Genomic DNA, 21,468 nt, shown 5'->3' on the forward strand with positions numbered 1-21,468 from the left:
GGGAGGAAGACAAAGTTGAGAATTTCCCCCAAACTTGGCTCTGGCTTTCATCGTCACACATACTTTGTGTATTTCAATGGTGATCCCGCCCCCCATTTTTGAAAACCAGCCAAGTACAGTTCATGTGAACAGAAAAAAAATTCATGTATTTTATGAAGCTGTGAAAGTGTGTCGGCCACTGAAGCCAGTGGGGACTTTTCCCAAGTGCTCCTGGGCCCCCACGCCGGACCTTCACGTGTGAGCGGCTGGTGCACAACTTCTGGGCAGTCCCCAGTGACACCTGCTGTGGGTAAAATGCAGCAGCTGAAACTTTATTGCAGATCCTTGTCACAGAGAATCAGCCTTTAGTTTGTCATTTGTGAGTTTAGTCAGTGAATAATGGTGGGTTTAATTTTAGTTTCAGAAACGAAATTTTTAGTTAGGCTGAAGGTGTGAAAGGAATTGCCAGCCTTTACTGTCAGTACTCAACACGGCCCGTGCAGAGCGAGACCACCCAGGACTCGGGGCGGCACGCGTGGTCCTGCCGAAAGGCAGACCCGCTGGGCACATGCTGGGGAGACGTGGGCAAGAGGCTGGTGACGCAGCGCGGAGGAGAGGTCGGGGTCCTCCTCCATGAGGAGCACTCGGTCAAGAAGGGGAACAGGCGCTCTCTGACCGCGTTCCTGCGGCTCACGACGCCTCGAACTTAGCTTGGGAAGGCGGCTCCAAGATTCGTCCTGGCCAACAGGTGTGTTTTCCCTCTTGTCTGGAAGCTTGGAAATAAGTTCGTTTTCATGTCTGGTGTTACCTTACCACAAGAAGAAGGAGGATATTTTCTTCATTTTAGAAGTTCGTTGTTAAAACAAACCAAAACAAAAATTTCTCTAAAATGCTTGGTTGAGAAGAGTTTTTTATTAGCTCAAGATTTCTTTTCTTAATCTGAAGCATTTTTCAATCATGATGTGCTGTCACGATCGCCGCGGTGTCGTATGTCCAGCCGTGGCTTCGAGTTCTGTTCCTGCGGCGCCGTGGGGGCGGCATGACGGACGCCCGCGCCGGCCGACAGACGGCTTCGAGCAGGCGCCTCCCACGTGCTTATTTGACGTCTGGTTGTCTCCTCTGGTGGGGAGTCTGTTCAGGGCTTTTGCCTATTTTCCAAGTTGTCCTCTTACTGCTGAGTTTTAAGCATTCTTTATACCTTTTGGATGCCGCCTTTTCTCAGGTCTAGGTTTTGCACACGTTTTCTCTCTGTGGCTTGTCTTTTCATGCTGTTTGCAGAGGAGACGCGGTCTGCTTTGACGCCGCCCAGGCTCCCGTCGCCTCCTTCGTGGCTCACACCTCTGTCCTGTCCGAACGCTCTTCACCAAACCTAAGGTCATCGAGACCTCCTCGGTGCTCGCTCCCAGAAATGTTGTAGCTTTACATTTTACGTTTCAGTCTGCGATGGACTTTGAGTTCATTTTTGCGCAGGGTGTAAGGTCTGTGTCCGGATTCCTTTTCGGCCTGTGGGCGTGCAGCGGCCGTGGCGTCTGCATTGAAGAGCGTCCTAACCCCTGGCCTGTCTTCGCTGCTGCTTCACAGTCCCGTGAGGTGTAGCTGCGGCATCCGCTTCCAGCCTCTAGAGCAGTGCCGGGACGTAAGTGTTGAGATATCGGCAGTGGGGTGAGTCGTTGGCTGGGAATGGGATCGAGGGCGAGGAAGTCTTTGGGAGCAAGGCTGTGGAGGTCGCCTGCTGAACGGGACGAGGCCGTGGCGATGCAAGCTCTTGGCCATGCTCTCTTCTGAACAAGCTGAAAAGTCCTGACTGGGCTGTCCCGGGGGCTCCCCGGGTGCTCCCTACTCCCCCGACTCCCAGCTTTGCTGTGCTCGCTCAGTCGTGGTCTTGGCTAGAAGGAAACCCTCCCTCCCCAGCGTCTTCATGGGCTGGTGTCTGTGCTGCTGCTCCTTGGTGATGTGCCCCGGGTTGAAGGGAGAACAGCAGCGCTGAGAAACGTTCTGTGGGGAGAGGTGGGCCGGCGTCTGCAACGGGGCCTCGGTCCCATCAGGACAGGCAGGGCGTGCGCGACCCCGGCAGAAAGGCTCCATGTGGCTCAGGAAGAACTCGACGAGAACACCTGAGGCGAGGAGACAATTGAAGAGAACATAACTCGAGCGAGTATTTTAGACACGCCGTCCTCGGTGGAAAATGTGGCCCTGCTACTTCTGGTGGGAACATTTCTAACGCTTCCTTGCATTATTTCTGCCTTATTTACTCATTCCGGGCAGAGTATTCTTTTGGAAATCTTTCTTATTTTCTCTCCTCACGCCTCCGTCTTTCCCAAGAGCATGTTGCTTGCAGGGACGCTCACCCCCACTTAGGCGCGTCTCTGAACTGGGGGCGGGCGGGGAGCGCAGGGCACGAAGCAGAACCGTAGTAACTCATGTTCGTTGCAGGGCCCACGCGGGCTGCTCCTCGTTCACCTGCAAACGGGCTCTGCCTGGGAGCGTCTGGCCTGGGTGAGCTCGCAGCTGGAGGCATTTCTTGCTCAGTACAAAATTCTCAAAACGCTGTAAGTGCTCATGACAGCAAATAGTGACACCCAAGGAAAACACTACAAGTGACTTGTGAACTCCTAACCATGATAACTGGAGCAAACAGTGTGCGCCGTGCGTGGACTTCTCGGGGGACAGGGGCAGGGGACACAGGGCGTGGGACGGGGGGGGACATGGGGTGGGGGACGGGGGTGGGGGACACGGGGTGGGGGGCAGGGGATGTTTCACGAGCCCCCCCATGCATTGTTCCACTGTGGGACTGCTTACAGTGTGGCCGCGACCGTCTGGGTGAGTGGAGACGCCGGCCTCGGGCTGGTCTGCTGGGTCTGCGTGTCTGGGAACCTGAGGCTTTATGAGGTTCCCCACGTGACGGTTTTGCACAGTAAGACCCAGGAGATGCTTTTCCAAGCATTGTTTGTGTGGCTTTCACACCGTCACGCGACGCGACAGTTTCCTGAATCTAGTTCTAAGAGAAGGTCCTTAGACTGATATTAATATTTTGGTCTTATTAACAATTCCTTAAGGGACACATTTCTTTAAAAAAAAAAAAAAAGATTTTATTTATTTATTTGAGAGAAAGAGAGCACCAGCAGCTGGAGGGGAGAGGGAGAAGCAGGCTCCCCGCCATGTGGGGAGCCCGATGCGGCTCGATTCTGGAGCCCCAAGGTCATGGCCTGAGCCGACAGCAGACGCTCGCTAACAGAGCTGCTCAGGCACCCCAGGAACATGCTTCTCAATCCGTGGTCTGCACATTTGAGATTATGTGCTCAGGACGTACTTCCTGAGGATTCCTGAAGCTCCAGCCAAAGGACACGTGTGTTTTCGAGCTCCAGGTGCGCGTCGGCACAGCCGCTAGACCGTTCGTTGCCGCACCACCCGCGCTGCCTGCTGCTCTCGGGGCAGAGCTGCGTAGACCCGGTGCACACGGGGACGCCTGGAATCAGGTCAGAGTGTACGTCCTGGTTCCCTGCAGGGGTTGGGAACTGCCTCTCAGACAGGCTCCCAGGGGACCTCAGTGCGTGTGGTCAGCCGGGGGGGGGGGGCGACAAGGAGGGTGTTTGTCTGAGAGTTTTGGGGGCACATGCCTGTCACACAGACACTGTGGACTGTTTGCTGCGTGTCCTGGTTTCCAAGTTCAAGGGGCTTCGGGGGCCACTTCAGGTTGTGGGGTCTTTTCCCCCTCCCTGTCTCTGCACCTGCTTCATCATCGAGGAGCCCTTCTCCACGTCTGGGCTCTGGTGGCTCCAGGGTTTTTTGAACATGCTTCCAGGAATCTAGTGGATTTCTCTTGTGTAAGTTCCAGAAATTATTGTTAACAGATGACCTTGCCTCACCTGCCCGGCCCCACGGAAGTCTCGGTGGAGGGATAAGGGGGGCTCGCTGGTCATGCTGGAGTCCCTCGCTAGAGGTGGGGAGAAGGTGGCTGTGGGCACCCACTGCATGGGCTGACTGCTGGGGCAGGGTCCCCCTGGACAAGAATAGGACGGGGTGCCTGGAAAGGAAGCAGCCACCACAAGGGTCTCTGGGTCTGACCACTGTGTCCCCTGTACCTGTCGCTGAGAGCCGGCCCAGGCTCAGGAAGTGGTGCTGGGCCTCCCCGGGCTCATGGCAGGATGGTGAAGGACAGATTCGGGTAGATGACTACAGGCTTGAAGGCCAGCAGGACAGTTTGGGTGGCAGGGTGGGGACGGGGGCATAAGCACACAGGACTCAGGCATCAGGAGTGACACTTGCAAGGAGACTCACTGGCGTGAGCGGGTCAGCGAGGTACAGCCCTGGGCACAGGCAGACGGAGGGAGAGGTGTGTTCTGGAATGTTCCAGCTGAGGGTTCAAAGCTCAGGTTTGCCCCTGAGGGCCTCGGACTCTGTGCCCCTCACTCAGGAAAGGAGTCCATGTGGCAGCCTGGTGACGAGAGGCAGAGGCATGCTCTCCCTGCTGGGCGCGGGGTCCTGCCCTCCCTGGCCGCTCTCGCCGCGGACGCCAGGAGGGCTCTGTCTTCCCCCTCACACCAGCGCCCCGGGCGTCACGCGTGTAGGAGAGCAGCCAGCAGGCCAGAGGCCGCCTTCACACCCACTGCAGCAAACGTTGCCTTATTAGGTGATTTGGTGCCAGACTCGCTGTTTCCTGTGCTCTGTGATCTGCGAAAGTTAAATATTTAGACTCTGCTCTGAACACTTCTGCCAAAACCTGTTTTTAGGTTCTCCTCCCTTGTTGGGGCAGTGCGCGGCCCTTGGGCCCCGTAGGAGGGCAGGCAGCTGGGGAGGTGAGTTGGACGGGGCCGGGGGAGGCAGGCCCGGCCCCGTGGGATCACTGCTCACGAAGACAGGACTGGAGGGTCCACGACTCCCTATCTTTGCGCTCTCCATCTAACACAGTTGTCCTGTGGCTGAGAAGGAACGTAGCTCTCGGGGCCCCAGCTGACGTCAGATGTGGGTTTTCTCTTCCCCTTTGATGTTCATCTTTCCCTCCTCGGTTCCAAGTGTCTCCCAGTGTGTCTGTGACCATCCCCACACTCTGTGCCTCGCTGGACTGAGCAAGCAGAGCCGCCCCTGCTGGGACGCGGGGACCCTCCTGAGAGCAGCAGGAGGAGCACATGGACCCACCGAGACAGGCCCTTTGTCGCCCCGACGAGGAGGATGGAGAAGCCCGCGGAGGCCGGGTGTCTTCGCCAAGCAGCAGAGCCAAGCTGGGGGCCTGGCTTCACTGAGGAAAGCAAAGCTCAGGCAGAAGCAAGAAATCAACTCTGCGGGACAGTGTGCGGTCTTCCCCGCACCCAAGGGAAGCTCCCGGGCTGCATCCTGCTTGGGGACACGCAGCTCGGTAAGCCGGCTCCTTCCCCCCGGCATCCTCCAGAGCTCCAGCACCCTTGTGGGGATGGTGGCTCTCCCGGGACACTGCCCCTGCCACGAGCTGCTGGTCCTGTCCAGGGACGGATCTATGCTCTCCAGTGCCTGACACAGCCCGAGCCACGATGCCTGGGGCCACGCGCCCGCCGAACGCTCGGGCAGCAGCAGGTGCCCAGCCGGCCTGTGTGGCAGTCGGGGCTCCCCTTTGTGGCCGCGGGTTGGTCAGGCTGTCCTGTGGGTGTCACGGTCTCCACACACACGGCCCTGGTGAGCGCCCTGATGGGCGTGTGGAGTAGCCGGGCGGTCACATGTCACACGGATTTGCTGTCACCAGAAGAGTCCGCAGACACACACCCAGCCCAAGGGTCTTCTCCTCACACGATCCAAGCTGATAGCCTGATGCGGCGGGTCTCAGACTCTGGTGTGACAAGTCTTGATACTCTTCACCCCGCCGAGGGCCCCAAAGAGCCTCTCTGAGCCCGGGCTGTATCCACGAGTGCAGGTGCCCCGTGTCCAAGTGGGCAAGGGTGTGCTCCCCGAGGACACGTCCTGTCTGGGTCGTCACCAGTCACTTGTGAGAATCCAAGAGCAAAGGGCACGTTGATATTTTACAGAAAGTGTTCTGTCACCGGGGATGCCCTGGGGCTCCATTTTGAGAACCACTGCTCTGGAGTAGGGACGAGGCCTGGACATGTCGCGAGCAAGCAGAGGACCCTGTCGCTGTGAGGTCGTGGTGGCCGAGAAGCACGCGGACGAGCGGTGCGGGGGGAGGTCAGACAGCGCAAGTGTCTGGCCCGAGCGGAGGGTCGGGGTTCCCCTGAGGGTGTGGCGGATGTGAGGGATTGGGCACGTCTACCCGAGGCCCTGCGCAGACCCGCGCGTGTCGGCTTCCGTCCCTCGTGAGAGCACGTGGCTCCTCGTCCCGAGCGCCCGCACTCAGGCCCTGAGCTGCTTCTCTGGAGGCACAGATACAATGTGGGGAGCAGGAAGGGCCGTGCCCAGCTTCCAGCACAAGGAAGCCCCAAAGAGGAGGTTTGAGCCGCTGCATCCTTGGACACACTTGTTCTGAAATGGCCATTTGCCCTTCGAAATCTGTCCGTGTATAAAAAATTGTCTTGAGGCCCAAGTCCGGTCCGGGCCTCTTCCTAGATCTGGGCGCCCTGCTTCCGTCTCCCCGGGGGCTGGCTGGTGTGGATGCTCTGTGACTTTGGGATTTCCCCTCCCGTCCCCGTGGAAGAGGTGCTTCTGGCGTCAGCTGCCCCGGCTGTCTGGGGTCCAGCGATCAGAGAAGTGATGAAGAATGTCAGGGCTCCTCACGGGGGCCAGTCTCGGAGCACAGCGCCTTAGAAATGTGGCCTGGCCTCCCTGAGGTTGCTGCCAGCTGCCAGTGGGTGGGCGGCGTGGCTGTCCCGCCCCCGGCCCTGCCCGCCCGCCGGTTGCCACCCGTGGCTGTCAGCTGCCTTGTCGTGGGGCGAGCAGTGCTCGGGTCCAAGGGTCAAGTGTACCTGTGCAAGGAGGCCGCGGACGGAAGGCCGGACGACGGTGCAGACGTGGCGACACAGTAGTGTGTTGGGCGGGGAGCGGATCGCTGGCTGTGCTGTGAGCTGAGCCAGGCCGGCTTCTGCGAGACCCCCGAGGACTGCGCCGGTTCAGTCTTTTGGACCACATCCTGGCTCCTGAGGAAGTGCAAGCACTTCGTGCTGGGATTAATAGCTCGACGCACGTCCTGCTTCCACCACGGCTTGTCGACAGCATCGGGAGGTCACAGAACGTCCCCGCACCTGTGTCCGCAGGGGACCCCACGGGTGGTTTCAGGGCTTCTTGCGCAGGTGGTTAGGACCGAGGAGAATTACCTGGTGCTGCTGGAGGCTGTGCTCTGGGTAGGATGGTATGATCCGGGCGCCAGCGCCCGCACGGACCTGAGGGAGCAGGTTACGAGGACGTCCTCCCCTGGAAGGTAGAGTGAGGACAGCTTCTGAACTGAGCCTCCAGGAGCATGTGCGCCTGTGTGTGGGGGCCTGTGAGTATCCACGGATGAGTGTCCACAAGGATCTGGGAGTATCCAGGAGTACTCGTGAGTATCTCTGAGTATCTGTGAGTGTCTGTGAGTACCCATGAGTATATATGACCATGGACGAGTGTTCATAAGTATTTGTGAGTACTCGTGAGTATCTTGGAGTATCTGTGAGTATCTGTAAGCTCATGGGAAGTGGTTAGGATTGTGTCAGCGTGGAGTGACCCCTTAGCTGTCCTCAGTTACAGCTGGTAGGATGATGAGTGGGACGCGCTTCAGTACTGACGAACGCTATAGAGATGGGACTTTTCCTGTCAATTCTGTAGAGTCTGTCAGGAGACCTAAGTGACCCTAGGGCCCTTTCTGCTATAATTGTCCAAAGTTTGTTCATCTCTGAGTTATTCCCTCGCACATAGGCCCCCACCCCACCCCACACCCCCATGCCCCGTTGTACGGGAACAATCATCTGGGCTCAGGGCAAACGCTCCCACGGCTGTTTTCAGAAGTGAGTTTCTCTGAGAACAGAAAGGGCTCCTGTTTCCCAAGAAGGGAGAAGAATTCTACCTCAGGATTGAGTTACTTCCAGAGACACCAAATTGCCGTCCCTAAAAGAGCCGCTTTCATGTCCTCCATCTGTCAGCCTCGGCAGAAGCGCTAGTTACGGTGAGCTGCAGGGAGGTGGTGGTGTTTCGGGGCATAACTTTCAGGCACTGGAGTACCATTTCTCCCTGGGTCTGAGGGTTAAAAACCATTAAGTAGAGGCCCTGTTGACCTATAATACAACCAGTTCCACGGGCTTAGTTCTGTGGCCTCATGCCCTTTGCCCTGTCCCCGTCGCAGAGGGGTCAGGTGAGCCTGGGCCTCTGGACGGCAGGATTTATGTGGCTCTTCTCGTTTCTGTCTCTCTCAGCGATGGTGCATGAGGGGCTGGTTTTCTCACTTTGTAAAGGAGGGGCAGACTTTGAAAAGTCAACTCAAGAACACACGGTGGGAGGCTTTGCACTGTTCCTAACCCTGACACGCATCTAGTCTGAGGATTGTGCCGTGTGGGTCAGGCTGTGGCTCTCAAACATCTGTCCTTTGTGTCCAAATGCTGCTTTCGTTTTTTCTCTCTCTCATCTGATTACTTAAAACCCACCATTCTTTCTTTTAACTATATGCAAAGTAAACTAGTATAGATAAATCTTTTAAAAGAGTTTATTTATTTATTTGACAGAGAGTGAGCCAGAGAACACAAGCTGGGGGAGCGGCAGAGGGAGAGGGAGAAGCAGGCTCCCCGCTGAGCAGGGAGCCTGATGCGGGGCTCCATCCCAGAACCCTGAGACCATGACCTGAGCCAAAGGCAGAGGCTTAACTGAGCCCTCCAGGCGCCCCTAGTTTGGAGAGATCTGGCCGACTCTGGGTGTTGGCTTGAGAAGACACAGTGTATGTTAAACTAGGACAGTGATATCCTAAACTAGGACAGTTTCATTTGTAGCTGTTTTAGGTGAAACAGATGAAAGTCTTAATGCGGGACTTTTGTTGAAAATGGAAAATATCCTGATTCCTTGTGTAAGGAATCCAAATATAAAATCAGACTACTTTTCCTACCTCCCTTTAAGAAAATCAGTCTCCTAATTCTACACAATTTAAAGGAAAAGAAGTGACATTTCTGTAGCACATTTGAGGCTTTGCGTCTCACTAACTACGAAAGGGCCGTGAGCAGAGAAAACGGACGAGCGGGGATTGTCCTGGAGCTAACAGGTGATGCTGGGGAAGGTTTTGGGGTACAGTCAGCCATGGCCGGGAAGGTGTGCACCTGGTGAGCTGCTCAGTGAGGGTTGTCGAGGCCAGATCCCAACCCTGATGGTGAGATGGCTGGGGTGGCCCTCACAGCGTGGAGAGCCATGGGATGCTGGAGAACGGGGATGGGATCTGGTGAGCACCATGGAGAGTTAGGTTCAAGGTGGAGGAAAAGCAAAGAAGGGGACAGCACGGACCACGTTAGAGTGATGCTGAGGTAGTTGTCACTGATGGAAATTCTGGTGACATTGCCTTCCACTATGGAGGAGCCCTCTGGAGACTCCGGGCACGCCAGGAAGGCAGAGGTGGGGTGGGAAGGGGGTGTGACTGAGCACTGCTCAGCGTTGGGGCTCTGAGAGCTGGCCAAGGCCACTTCTCCTCGCCAGGGCTCACGCGGCTGTGCTCTCCCCTCAGGGGCTTAGGCTGCATGTTTCTGATGGGAAATGACTTCTGGGTCCACAGTTACTGAAGTCTGGTCTATTGCTATGGGAAATAAATATGGGAAAAATAATCAGGATGGACACCCGTGGTCACTATTTTCTTTCCGAAGAAACCGGATCCGTGAATTGCATCCAAATCTTTATTTTTTTGGAAACGTGAGTTTGGCTGTGGACGTCCCATGTTGTCTCTTTGCTGCGGGTGTTTCTAGAGAGGGTGGTGATGTGCCGGAGCCTGACTGTGGATTCCCGTTCAGCTTTTCCTAGCTCTGTCATCTTGAGTAAGCCATAACATTCTTGGAACCTCCCTTCGTTTTGCTGGTAAAATGCACGATGGGAATATATATATATATATATCCCTCATTCTGTTATTACTAGGATTATAAGAGATTATGCAGAAGCTGAGCTCCGTGCCTACGAGCCTGTAAATATTAAGGCCGTGACCCTGGATTAAAAGCTAATCTGAAAAACCTTCCTTTGGAATTAAATTACATGGCTGGTCTCAAACACATGCTGCTCTTGGGAAAGCCTTAGCCTTGTAACTCCCATCTGGAACCTTCTTCAAGTGGGCCTGTGGGTTCATTACATTCCATTCATACCGCAAGTTTCAAGGTCTCCCTCGGCCCAATCTGCCATTTCTAGAAAAGCAAAGTGGAAGGGTACGTTTCTTTCTATTTCTTTTTAAAATTTTTTGCCTTCTTTGATCATCTGTGTTGTATAATTAAAAAGAAAACCACAAATATTCCATGACTGATGAAGACAATATGAGTGACAATCAGGGATTTGATTCTAAGGAAACCTGGAAGCCGCTTTGAGGACATCTGTGGCCGATGGAAGGAGGCACCTGTTTTAGCGTGTTATCTGGTGACTTGGCAGCAAAGCAAGTCACTCACCTCACCCAGACTGGCGCCCTGGGGTCCTGATGGCTTGGTCCTCCTCTCCTGTCTCTGCCACTTGTTACCTTGATTGGGAAAATGATTTATCTTCTCTGACTCAGTCACTGAATTTACACAATGGTGGCGATAATCCCCTCTCATGGAATTAATGTGCGACTGAGGACGTGAACGGGCGTGAGGTTCGTAGTCCTACATGCCCCCTCAGTGTTCTCACCTGTCAGGCTCTAGTCTCTGCCCGCGTGCAAAATTCAGTTTTCCTAAGTGGTATTCTACTGAACAAACAGCTTACCACTTTATCTCTGAAATGCCTGAATACGTGAAGTCCTTTTTAGACCTCAAAATACTTCACAGACCTCCCTTTGTATAGCCGTGAAACTCGTCATCTCCAAAGTTAGACCGTATATATCCATACACAGCAGTTGTGTACCCAGTATTATGGAGAAGACCCCACATTTTGTGATCCCAAGTGACACTTTCATAGCTTTTAAAACAACAGAACAAAGCTGAGAGGCCCCTCGCTGGTGCAGTGCACTGACCGGATCGGTGTACATGTACATCCGAGTGGTTTGGGCAGTAAACTGGGGTATCCTTGACCTTCCAAAGAACAGTGCTCTAGACACACCTTTAATTGGGTACTTAGTCATTTATTGCATGCGTGCTAAATCATCTATGATCTTTATCTGGGCTTCCTAGTATTTACAGTGTCAACTGCTTCACCTCCCATGTGTCTTGTAGCCTTGGATTATAAGGCCTCATTATCCCTTGTAGGTAAGGAGATGTAAGATAGTCTTGAGTTGGTTCTCTACTGAAGAGCTTGCCACCAGGGTTCTTAAAGCACACATATGATCTTAGCAGTCTTTAAAATTCTGATAAGGCTTTCATGCTTGTGGAAGTCCTTCAACTTGGCTCAGGAGCCCCCCACCCCATCTGGTCTCTGCCATCCTACGTGTCCACCTCCTGCCGTGGATCCTCCCGCCATGGTCAAGCATCCTCGCATGTAGCTCAGTGCCCCCTATACTGTGTTTGCTGAACACAAGTCTGCTCAGTGAGCATGTCATTCACTGTGTGTGCACTAGAAGCAAAGGTCAGGAACTAACAAGGGAATGGGACAAGATGCTTGGAGTAAAATATTTGGTATCTTAATTAGGAATACTTTTTGAGAGAACTTTGAAAATACCATAAGGAGATACCAAAAAAAGAAAGAAAGAAAAAGAAAGAAAGGAAGGAAGGAAACGGGAGATATTGGTTTTGGAAGCTTGCCCTGGAATGACTGTTGTAGAGAGAGCTGCCGTTTCATGACATAACCACAGAATGTTCATGGCATTCAATGACCAGTGTTTGTTTCTCCTGTACCTGCTGATCTTGGCTGGGCTCTGCTCCATGTGTCTCATTCTCCTTGCTTAAGTGGGAAAATGGGAATGTTCTTATTAGAGCAAGAGTGGAGACAAGGGAAAGCAGGTCCAGACGCACACACTGGCCAAGCCCCAGATTGCTTGATGCTTGCCGACATCCCGCGAGCTAGGTAGTTCACAGAGCGGGAAAGGCTCGCTGCCAGTGTGGAAAAACTATAGAAACTCTGCTGATAAGGAGGGAGGAAGGATGTGTCAGCAAGGCGTCTACTGATTCCTAAAGTTAGTGTGCAGTTATCCTGAGTGGGAGCCCCTGGAGGAGGTGAGACATAGTCTGGGATTAGTGTGGGAATTGGCTGAAGACACAACGCATTTCCAGCCTCCCTGGCTGTGGTTGAAGCGGTAATTGGGACTTGGCAGAGGCCATCAGAGGTAAGCAAGCTCTAGTCCGTGCATGTCAGAGCAGTGTGGCAGGCCTGCGAACTCTTGGGAGTCGGGCCAGTCAATAATAATGAGATTGTAGGCCAGAGAGGACACTGACGGAGGACACCGAGGACCGGATGGGGGAAGTGAGGAGGAAGGGGAGGGCTGGGCGCAGGGGTTGTTTATGTGACACATCTGACCAGACAGGAAAACTGCTTCTGACTTGGGGACTCTTACAGAGCAGAGACACACCGATGTTACTGGGGTCCTTTGGATATGGGACCAAACAGAGTTTCCACTGGTCTTATTCACACTTGGGATGAAAACTCTCTTTAACCAATGAAGTCAGTACTTGGAGGCCCAAGAGTTATTATGGACAAAGCTAACGCTACAGGTCTAGAGTCCCATTCAGCCTGTAGATGTTCACATCCTATTCTTTATGCCATATTTCATGCTAAGAGTTCTTTGTTTTGTAGCACGTATAGATAATGGGACATCAAACCCTACTGGGAAAAAGAAGAAAAAGACTGAGCATTCATTAAGCTCCACTGACTGTGGGTGTTCACGTGTATTTTGTACATCACTGATTCAAGGCACCATCCATCATAAGACACACCTAAAAAAGGAAGAACATGCTTCCAATTAAATTGCGACCAATATTTTCTCATATCTTAGAATTCCTATTTTATTCTTATTTTAAAAACTTGTAGGGACGCCTGGGTGGCTCAGTTGGTTGGAAGACTGCCTTCGGCTCAGGTCATGATCCCCGGGTCCCGGGATCGAGTCCCACATCGGGCTCCCAGCTCCATGGGGAGTCTGCTTCTCCCTCTGACCTTCTCCTCGCTCATGCTCTCTCTCACTGTCTCTCTCTCAAATAAATAAATAAAATCTTTAAAAAAAAAAAACTTGTAAAGACTCATTTAAGTATTGATTTGTTTATTGACGAAATTTACATATAGTGAGATGCACAGACCAGAGAGATGTGTTTGGTGAAATGAGCTTTGACAAGCGGGAATGCCCATGTAACTCACACTCCATCAAGACCAAGAGTCTCCATCACATGGGCGAGCTCCCTCAGGCCTTTCTGGGTCAGTGCCTTCTTGGAGATAACTCCTGTTTTGAATTCCATTATCCCATTATTCTATGTTACTTTTCCATGGACTAGAGTTTCATATAGATAGCATAATTTACTATATATCCCCTTCTTTCTTTTTTTGTATTCTATTTATTTATTTGTGAGAAACACACACACACACACACACACACACACACACACACACACACAGAGGGAGAAAGAGAGGCAGAGGGAGAAGCAGGATCTACACAGAGCAGGGAGCCCAAAGTGGGACTCAATCCCAGGACCCTGGGATCATGACCTGAGCTGAAGTCAGACACTTAACCCACTGGCCCACCCAGGAACCCAGAGCTTCCTAGGACTTTGATAGAAATTGTGTTGAAACCACAGAGCAAGTTGAGAAGAATGAACATCATAAATCATTCAGTCTTCTGTTCCATGAACATGGTACATCTCTATTTGTGCTGGCTTCCTTTCATTTCCTCAGCAGTGTTTTTTCAAGGTCTTGCACATCTTTTCATAATTTTATTTCATGTTTTTGATGTTATTTGAAATGCCATTTAAACGTTTTGTCTTCTAGTTATTCATTGCTACTACATAGAGTTACAGGTCATTTTTGTATATTGAGACTTTTACATTGAGACTTTGCTATGTTTACCTATTAAATCTAGGAGTTTTTTTCTTTGTAGATGTTTTAGATCCTTATTACATGCATAATTCTATCACATGTGATTAAAGAAAGTTCTACATTTTTCTTTCCAATCTTTATGTGTTTCTATTTCTTACCTTTAATGCCTTGCCTGGATACCCAGTGTAATGACAAACAGAATTGGTGAGACTATTTCCAGTCTTAGAGTGGAAGCCTTCAGTCTTATCATTAAATTTGATGTTTGCTGTGGGTTTTTGAAGTATATGCTTTTTAGCAGATAGAGAAGGTTTTCCTCTAATTTCAGTTTTCTGGGAGTTTAGCCATTTAATTGACAAAGTGGTTCACCTTAATAAAAGTGAACACCTAAATTTTCTTTGCCTAAAAATGGATAGTTTTACTATAACTGAAAACATTTTAATGTAAGATAGAGTGTTATTAAAGTATCTGAAAGAGTTACTGAGTATTATTTCTAGTATTTTAAATAGTCCCTTCAGTTTTGCATGACATCTTATCCTTCATTCTAAATGTCTCATGTATTATCCCATTATGCCTCTGACCATCTCATGAGGAGTTACCTGCTATGACACCATCTGGCAAATGACTCCTGTAATGTACACAAATTCCCTAAAGCCGTAGGCCAGATCAGACTCTGTGTTTCTCTTTATCTTGTTTAATCTTCTTCATTTCACGTCTTGTAGCCTGCCATATTTTTGGAACGATTACCAGAGGTTTAAGTAAAAATGCTGACTTTGAATGTTAAATTTGCTGAGTTGCTTCTTCATTTATAGAAATACATTAGATGGGAGTAAATAGAATGTAGAATCTGTCAGTAAAAGTTAGATCCGAGTTAATGTAAATACAACGAGCAAGGACTATCAGGGTAATATCTGCAAATAGTTTCTGAGAAACCCTAAGGGTATCGGCGCTGTTAAGTAACAATTTTATGGAATTCTTTATGTTTTAGAACACAGAATGTTCCAAGAGCAGATTATTGTATGGATAAAGGGACTCAGGGTCCCTTATAGAAAACAACAGTACCCACCCCCCATCCCCCCAACCAGCCAGCAGCTGGGCAGCGCTCTCCCCAGCACCACCACAAACAATAGCAACCTCATTGTGGATGATTTGGGACTGGAAGTGCCCATGAGGTGTGCAGATGACTAAGAGTAGAACAAGGAAAAGACAGAGTCAAGAATATGGAACCAGAACCTTGCGATGAGCCACTGGTGCCAGGGTTCTGTGTCGGCGGTGGTGGACATGAGGACGGGCAAAAACAGAGTTTCAAGTATTTCAGTCTTTTAAGGAGGTTTTTGGGATTCTGAGCCTGTTGGATAGTGAACAATGAAAGAGTAAATATTAATGTGAAACCCTTAGGATGTGCGCCAGCCGGAAGAACTTACATGTGCAACTTGCATATTCTGGAAATGTAGCCAAACCCGAAGGTCTCTCTCTCTCTCTCTCTCTCTCTCCTTTTTTTTTTTTCAGAATGAATGTGATTTCTTTAAAAATGCTTTGGGCATCATCATACTAAAATCAAGTGGCATACGGTTAATGAGATCATCATTAAGTGGCTTTTTTCTCCCTTTAAGTTCATAAATGTCCTGCAGCTGTTTTTCATAATCTGCTTTGCCTTTGGTTGTCAGATTATTTGAATGCACTGTCAGACACATTTTCAGTCACCAAAATCTATTGCTAGTTTGGGAAATAAAATAATTTTTTAAAATTAATAATCCAACCAAATTTACAGAGGAAGTTTTCTAAAAATACAGTTGTTATATGATTGCAGAAATTAAAATTTATAGAAACAAATTGGGATTGTGCCCCTGTTTCTAGTTTAATGTTTTAATGGAAAACTATTGAGGCAAACTGTCCCCAGAGTGCTAGTGACTTTTTGGGAGTCTGCTCAGAGTGGCGTGTGTGGCCCGGGAGGTCCGGTGCCTGGGCCACACACATGGGCAGGCTCTCCGAGCCGGAGAGAGCTTGGCTCCTCAGAAGTCAGCAAGAGTGAGTGCAGTGGGCCAGGCAAGAAGTTCAGGGCGATCGCCCCAGTTGTGGGAAGAGTTAGCACATCTCTGCAGGAGCTCAGGGGACCAGCAGGGCAGCTGGTGAGGCCATGGTAGAGTAGAGCCGTCTGGACTGTGGAAGCCAGAGGCATGGGTGAGAACGGATCCGGTGAGCTGGATGGGAGGCTGCCCTTCGGTGGATGATGCCGGGATCTGGCGGCGTGATGGATTGTGCCTGCGAAACAGAGAGCTGAGGACGGGTCTCTGCCACCCGACACGGCTGGTGCAGAGCGCGTAGCAGAAACACCACCGGCTGCTCCAGCCCCCGTTGATAACTTGAGGTTTATTTATATGTCAGTCATTACTTGGTGGCCAGGTCATTAGTAGGATAATGTGATATGAATGTGGACATTGGTGGATCCACCAGAAATCGAGTATTTCCCCATTTTGATGCTTGAATATGTGATTTAAATCAAAACCCCCATGGTATTGAATACACCTAAATTTTCCTCCCGGCTCTGAGTCGTTCTTTACTATCTTTGCATCACTGTGCCTCATGGGGGATTAGTAACACTTTAAGTTCATACAGAACCTATCACTTTGTTCCACTGTGCTTGGCCATAGTCATCCTGGGAGACCGGCAGGATGGGCTAAAGGAGGACATGGGATCCGGTTTCTGCTGAAGTTGTCAGATGAGAGATTGAAGGGCCCAGAAAAGCTGGGAGCCTGATTCTGACTCCAGAACCTGACCTTTTCCCTGATGACCCCACATGGGCTCAGAATCCCAATCCTGTCCTCTCTCCCCATCCCACCCCCCCGCCCCCACAGCTATACCAGAAGGCTTCTACTCACTTTCCAATTCTGCAGGAGCAGGTACCTTTATATCCAAAAGGCTCTTTTCCCCACCTCTTTAATTAGAAAAATATCCCTTTGACCCCATCATCAGTTCTAAATAACATCTCAACTTTTCTTTTTCCCGTGGCATCGTTCTCAAATGGGGTCTCTCTTTGGGCAGCTTCTCTTGGACAAAAGCAGTGACTTCTGATTCATCGTACCTTCCTTGGCCCTTTCTATGAACTCACATTATAATTCTGTTCAACTTTTTCCTTTTTCAATCTCTCTTCCTTCATACATGAACTCCTCAACATTTAGTGTAAGAAAAAATTACATCAGTAAAGCCCGGCTAGATAGGAAAGCAAATGGAAATATTTGAGTCTAATATATTAAACTAGATATTATACTTTGAATTTTGTGTGCATTGTTTTATTTTCTTGCTGAATTATTTTCCAGCATCCCAAACCTTATTTTTCTCCATTGATGGCCATTATTTGGAATGGAGTCAATATAACTTCTAGTAATATCATTGATCTAAGCCCCAGCTTTGGTGGCCTCTGTAACCTGATGGGTCCAGCTGGCAACAGACATTGGCTCTGCCCTGCCGGGTTTTAGGGCGTTTGCCTGGTCACCGTATTCTTGGGGCTGGTCTCTCCTTCCAAGATTCCTTGTTTCCATCCTCACTGTTCTGTTCTCTCCAGAAAAGGTCCTTCTTCCCTGCGTCCTTTTCTAATGCTTTGTGGGGACTTATCAACATGTTTCTGCCCTTCCTCAAGACCTGTCTCTTTGGGTCCCTTTCAAAGCCATCCTCCGGGTTGTCTCCATGGTCGAAAGCTTCCGGAATTGTGATGAAATATGACTTATGTCGCTTTGCTCCCCATTTGCCTCCATTTGTAAGTGCTTGATGACCCTCATGGAACAAGGGCTGATTGTGCCACCTTCTTGTGTCCCCAGCATGAACTGTTGTGGAACCCGTGTGGTCAGGCTCCCTGGCACTGAGGCCGTCTTGGTGGGGAGGGCCACTTTCCTATGCAGAAATCATGCTTCTGTTCAACCCCTGTTCCCAGAGGTTGTCAGCAATTTGTCTAAAGAAGATCTTCCTCTGCGATGCCCTCATGGACAGAAAACATAACTGCAGTTCCCTAAGTTTGAATTCCCCTTGTGGAACCAGATTTACCAAATAAAATTGCTTGTGTTAACATTTCTAACCAACCAAGATGTTTATGCAAACCAGCATGGAATTTCTTCTGACTCACCTCTGATGTCTTCTGTATTTTACAACATTTTTGGCAAATTATAAGAGATTGTTGACTTAATCAATCTTATTTTGCTTTTAATGGATCTGCAAATATTAAATGAAATACTCAAAAGGGACATTTCAGGAATTTCCCAGAACCATTCCTATAGATTCAATGTGTTGTTGGATGGAGCATGAAAAGTATTTGGTGCCCAGAGAACCACACCCTAAATTCTGTTCACTAATAAAATTTCCAAAAGGGATCCAAGGGGTTGCTACAGTGAGTGGTGTGTTTTCTGGGGGGGAGGGGGTGTGCTAGAAAATTCTCCCCTGGAAGAAAGTCCATCTATCTTGGGCTAACTACACTGTGGGTTTCTGGAAAGGAACACCTAGTTGCCGCTGAGATGTGGCTCAACTCTGTTTTCCTTGGTGATTCCCCGTGATCTCCAGGGATGTCCTGGGCAGCACAGTAAGAAATCAAATCACTGTCACTTTCTTCTTGACAATTTCCAACTTGGAGTGAAAGCGGCTTTCCGATGACCGTGTAATGCATCCTGGATTTTATTTCTGTATCCATGTGTTTGATGAGCAAAATCTAGAGTATACAGCATAGGACAGAACTCTAAAGGAACAAATTGAAATTTTTAAAAGAATCAGGTGGTGGTGGTATCAGACACAGGCGGCCATGAATTGTTCTTGTGTTCTTAGAAGTGGCTTGCGTGGGCTCTGGAACGGCGCTTGATGCAGAGGTGGTCTTCAACCAGGGGGTGTCAGACGCACCGATCATTACTGTTACTTCAGAAATCAAAACCAAATGCCAACCCGAGGTCAGACTGTTCAAGGATCAGAACTTTGTTGTTTAAGTTCTTAACTTACAGAAAAAAAAAATCTGATTCTGGGTAACTAAGGATACAGCAAATTTATTGGAAATACTTGGAGGCCTCACAGAGTGGAGGGCTGCTCAGACAGGGGCTCCCCAGGGGCCCAGAGCGGGTCTGTGGTCCGCATGGCCCAAGACCATAGACCAATGTCCTCAAAGTTCACGTGCCAGGCAGACAGCACCCCAGTGGGCACGGCGGGACCCAGCGCAGGACCCTGTGGGCCAGCCTCGGGGCACACCAGCTGTTCGGTACCAGCCCGGAGACTGGCTGCTGGGACAGGTCTCCATACCAGGCTCTCTGCACAGCGACCAGAGTGCCCACCGCTAGCAGCAGGAGCCGCTCTGTGAACCCAACGGCTGATTTCTTCCTTCTCTCTCTTATCCATGAAAATGATTTCGGCACTAGCTGTGACATTTGAGTGATTTGTGGGTTCCGTGATTATCGTACAAAATGTGGTTCTAGACCGATACGGTGATTAGTCACGCTTCAGTCTGGCTCCTCTGTGGTTTTGGGAGGCCGTGTTCAGTCTAGGGAGCTGCAGAATAGTTTTGGGGTAGGAGCACGGAGAAGGATCTGAAAGGCAATATTTCTAGGTTTTTCTAGTACATATACGGAAATGTATATTGTTTAAAAAAATCTAGTAGCATTTGGTTATGTCAGTAAGGACGAATCACAAAATTCCATGTATGATTGTTATCCTATGGTACGTGCAGGTGCCAGAGAGGCTAAAATCCAAGTATTTCCAACTATTTCAACTATTCCAACTATTATCATCATAACCACAGTTCATTATCTAAAAAGAAATCTCCTGAGGGCCTGATATATGCCAGGTGCTCTCCTGACCCTGGGGGAGGAGTGGCGATCACAGCTAAGTCTTCTGAAACATGGTCTGTAGAGACGATCCGAGTGTGACTCCCGCCCGTGTGCTGGGCCCGCGGCAGGTGCCCGTCCCCCACAGCCGTGCGGTGCGCCTCCCGCCTCTCAGCCCCCACGTGGGAACACACTCTTTCTCAGCATCCCGGTGGTCTCCAGCTGTCTGATGTCACAGCTACAGTCACAGAATGTTAGCTAAGTGGCTCCTAAGGGGACCCAGGCATAGTTCACAGAGAACACTTCAGAGGTAGAAAAGTGCTATAGAGATTTCTAATCAAAATATATTCACTCAGTGCGTTATTTTATTTTATTTTCCTTTGCAAGAAGAAACCTGAAAGCAGAAGAATGTCCTTTCTAGATGCCACAGCAGCTTCTTGTGAAGACGGGTGTGCTCCTGGGTGTGTGGGCCCCCGGGTGGAGGGCCTCTCTGCCGTTAGCTGCGTGCTTGGCCGGGAGCACAGGGCTCAGGTCTCAGCAGCTCCTCTGCAGCTGGGAGGCCTCACCTGTCCTGCCTCCGAGGCACAGCGGCTCTGTGATACGCCTTGACCTCAAGCCCCCTGGACGTGGGGTTGTGCGGCCGGATGCTTGTTCCAACTTCTTCCTGATCAGGGGTCCAGAGGCCGCACCTAGAGAAGCCCATTCCACAGACGAATCTCAGACATGTGCCCACATTTTCTTTAAAATGTGTGAGAAAGGGGATGTAATTTGCTCATTTTTACTGTCCTGTATTTAGGCTGGAAGGATCCAGAAGACGAATATTTGGAACATGCTGAATATTTCTAAATTATATCTTAAACCACGTGCGACTCGATAGTGAAGGATAAAGTTATTCTCCATGTTTTACTTTATTTGACTCAAAGTCATTACTGTCTGAGGACGACGGTGTGGACGGGACTCACTTTGTTGGGACACTGGAGTGCGGATGCACCAAGGGATAGGCTGACTTTTAGAGCTTTCTTTTTTTCCTCTAAATTTTAATTTAAATTCCAGTTAACTAGCGTACAGTGTAATATTAGACTCATGTGTACCATACAGGGATTCGGCACTTCCATGCATCACCCGTGCTCATCACAAGGGCCCTCCTTCATCCCCATCACCTGTTTCCTCCATCCCCCCGCCCCCCTCCTCTCTGGGACCATCACTGTGCTCTCTGGGGTTATGAGTCGGCATCTTAGTTTCTCTCTCTCTCTCTTTTCCCACTATGCTCATTTGTTTTGTTTCTTAAATTCCACATATGAGTGAGCTCATACGGTGTTTGTCTTTCTCTGACTGACTTCTTTCATTTAACATCATACTTTCTAGGTCCATCCACATTATCGCAAATACAGCAAAAGAATTCATTCTTCTTTATGGCCGAATAATACTCTGTTGTGTATACGCCATGCCTTCTTTATCCATTCATCAGTCGATGGACATTGTTCTCTCCATAGTTCGGCTATTGTTGATAACACTGCTAGAAACATCGGGGGGCAGGTGTCTTTGAATTAGTGCTTTCTTATTCTTTGGGTAAATACTGAGAAGGGCAATTGCTCGGCTGGGTAGTTCTGTATTTAACTTTTGAGGAACCCCGTAGAGTTTTGCGGTTGGCTTATTTAAATCAGTGCCACACAGATGGCGTGAGATCCCCATGTGCCCAGAGGCTGTGGGGCGCAGGCTG

The 21,468-nt window shown here is 50.1% G+C and overlaps 1 protein-coding gene across 2 annotated transcripts in view; it reads left to right on the forward strand.

Moving 5' to 3' along the window:
• The window catches only part of SMOC2 (SPARC related modular calcium binding 2), a 148,462-nt gene that overhangs the window by 84,779 nt on the left and 42,215 nt on the right, over positions 1 to 21,468 (forward strand). The window lies entirely within an intron of this gene.

This window comes from Lutra lutra, chromosome 6, assembly GCF_902655055.1.
Source record: "Lutra lutra chromosome 6, mLutLut1.2, whole genome shotgun sequence".
NCBI lineage: Eukaryota > Metazoa > Chordata > Mammalia > Carnivora > Mustelidae > Lutra > Lutra lutra.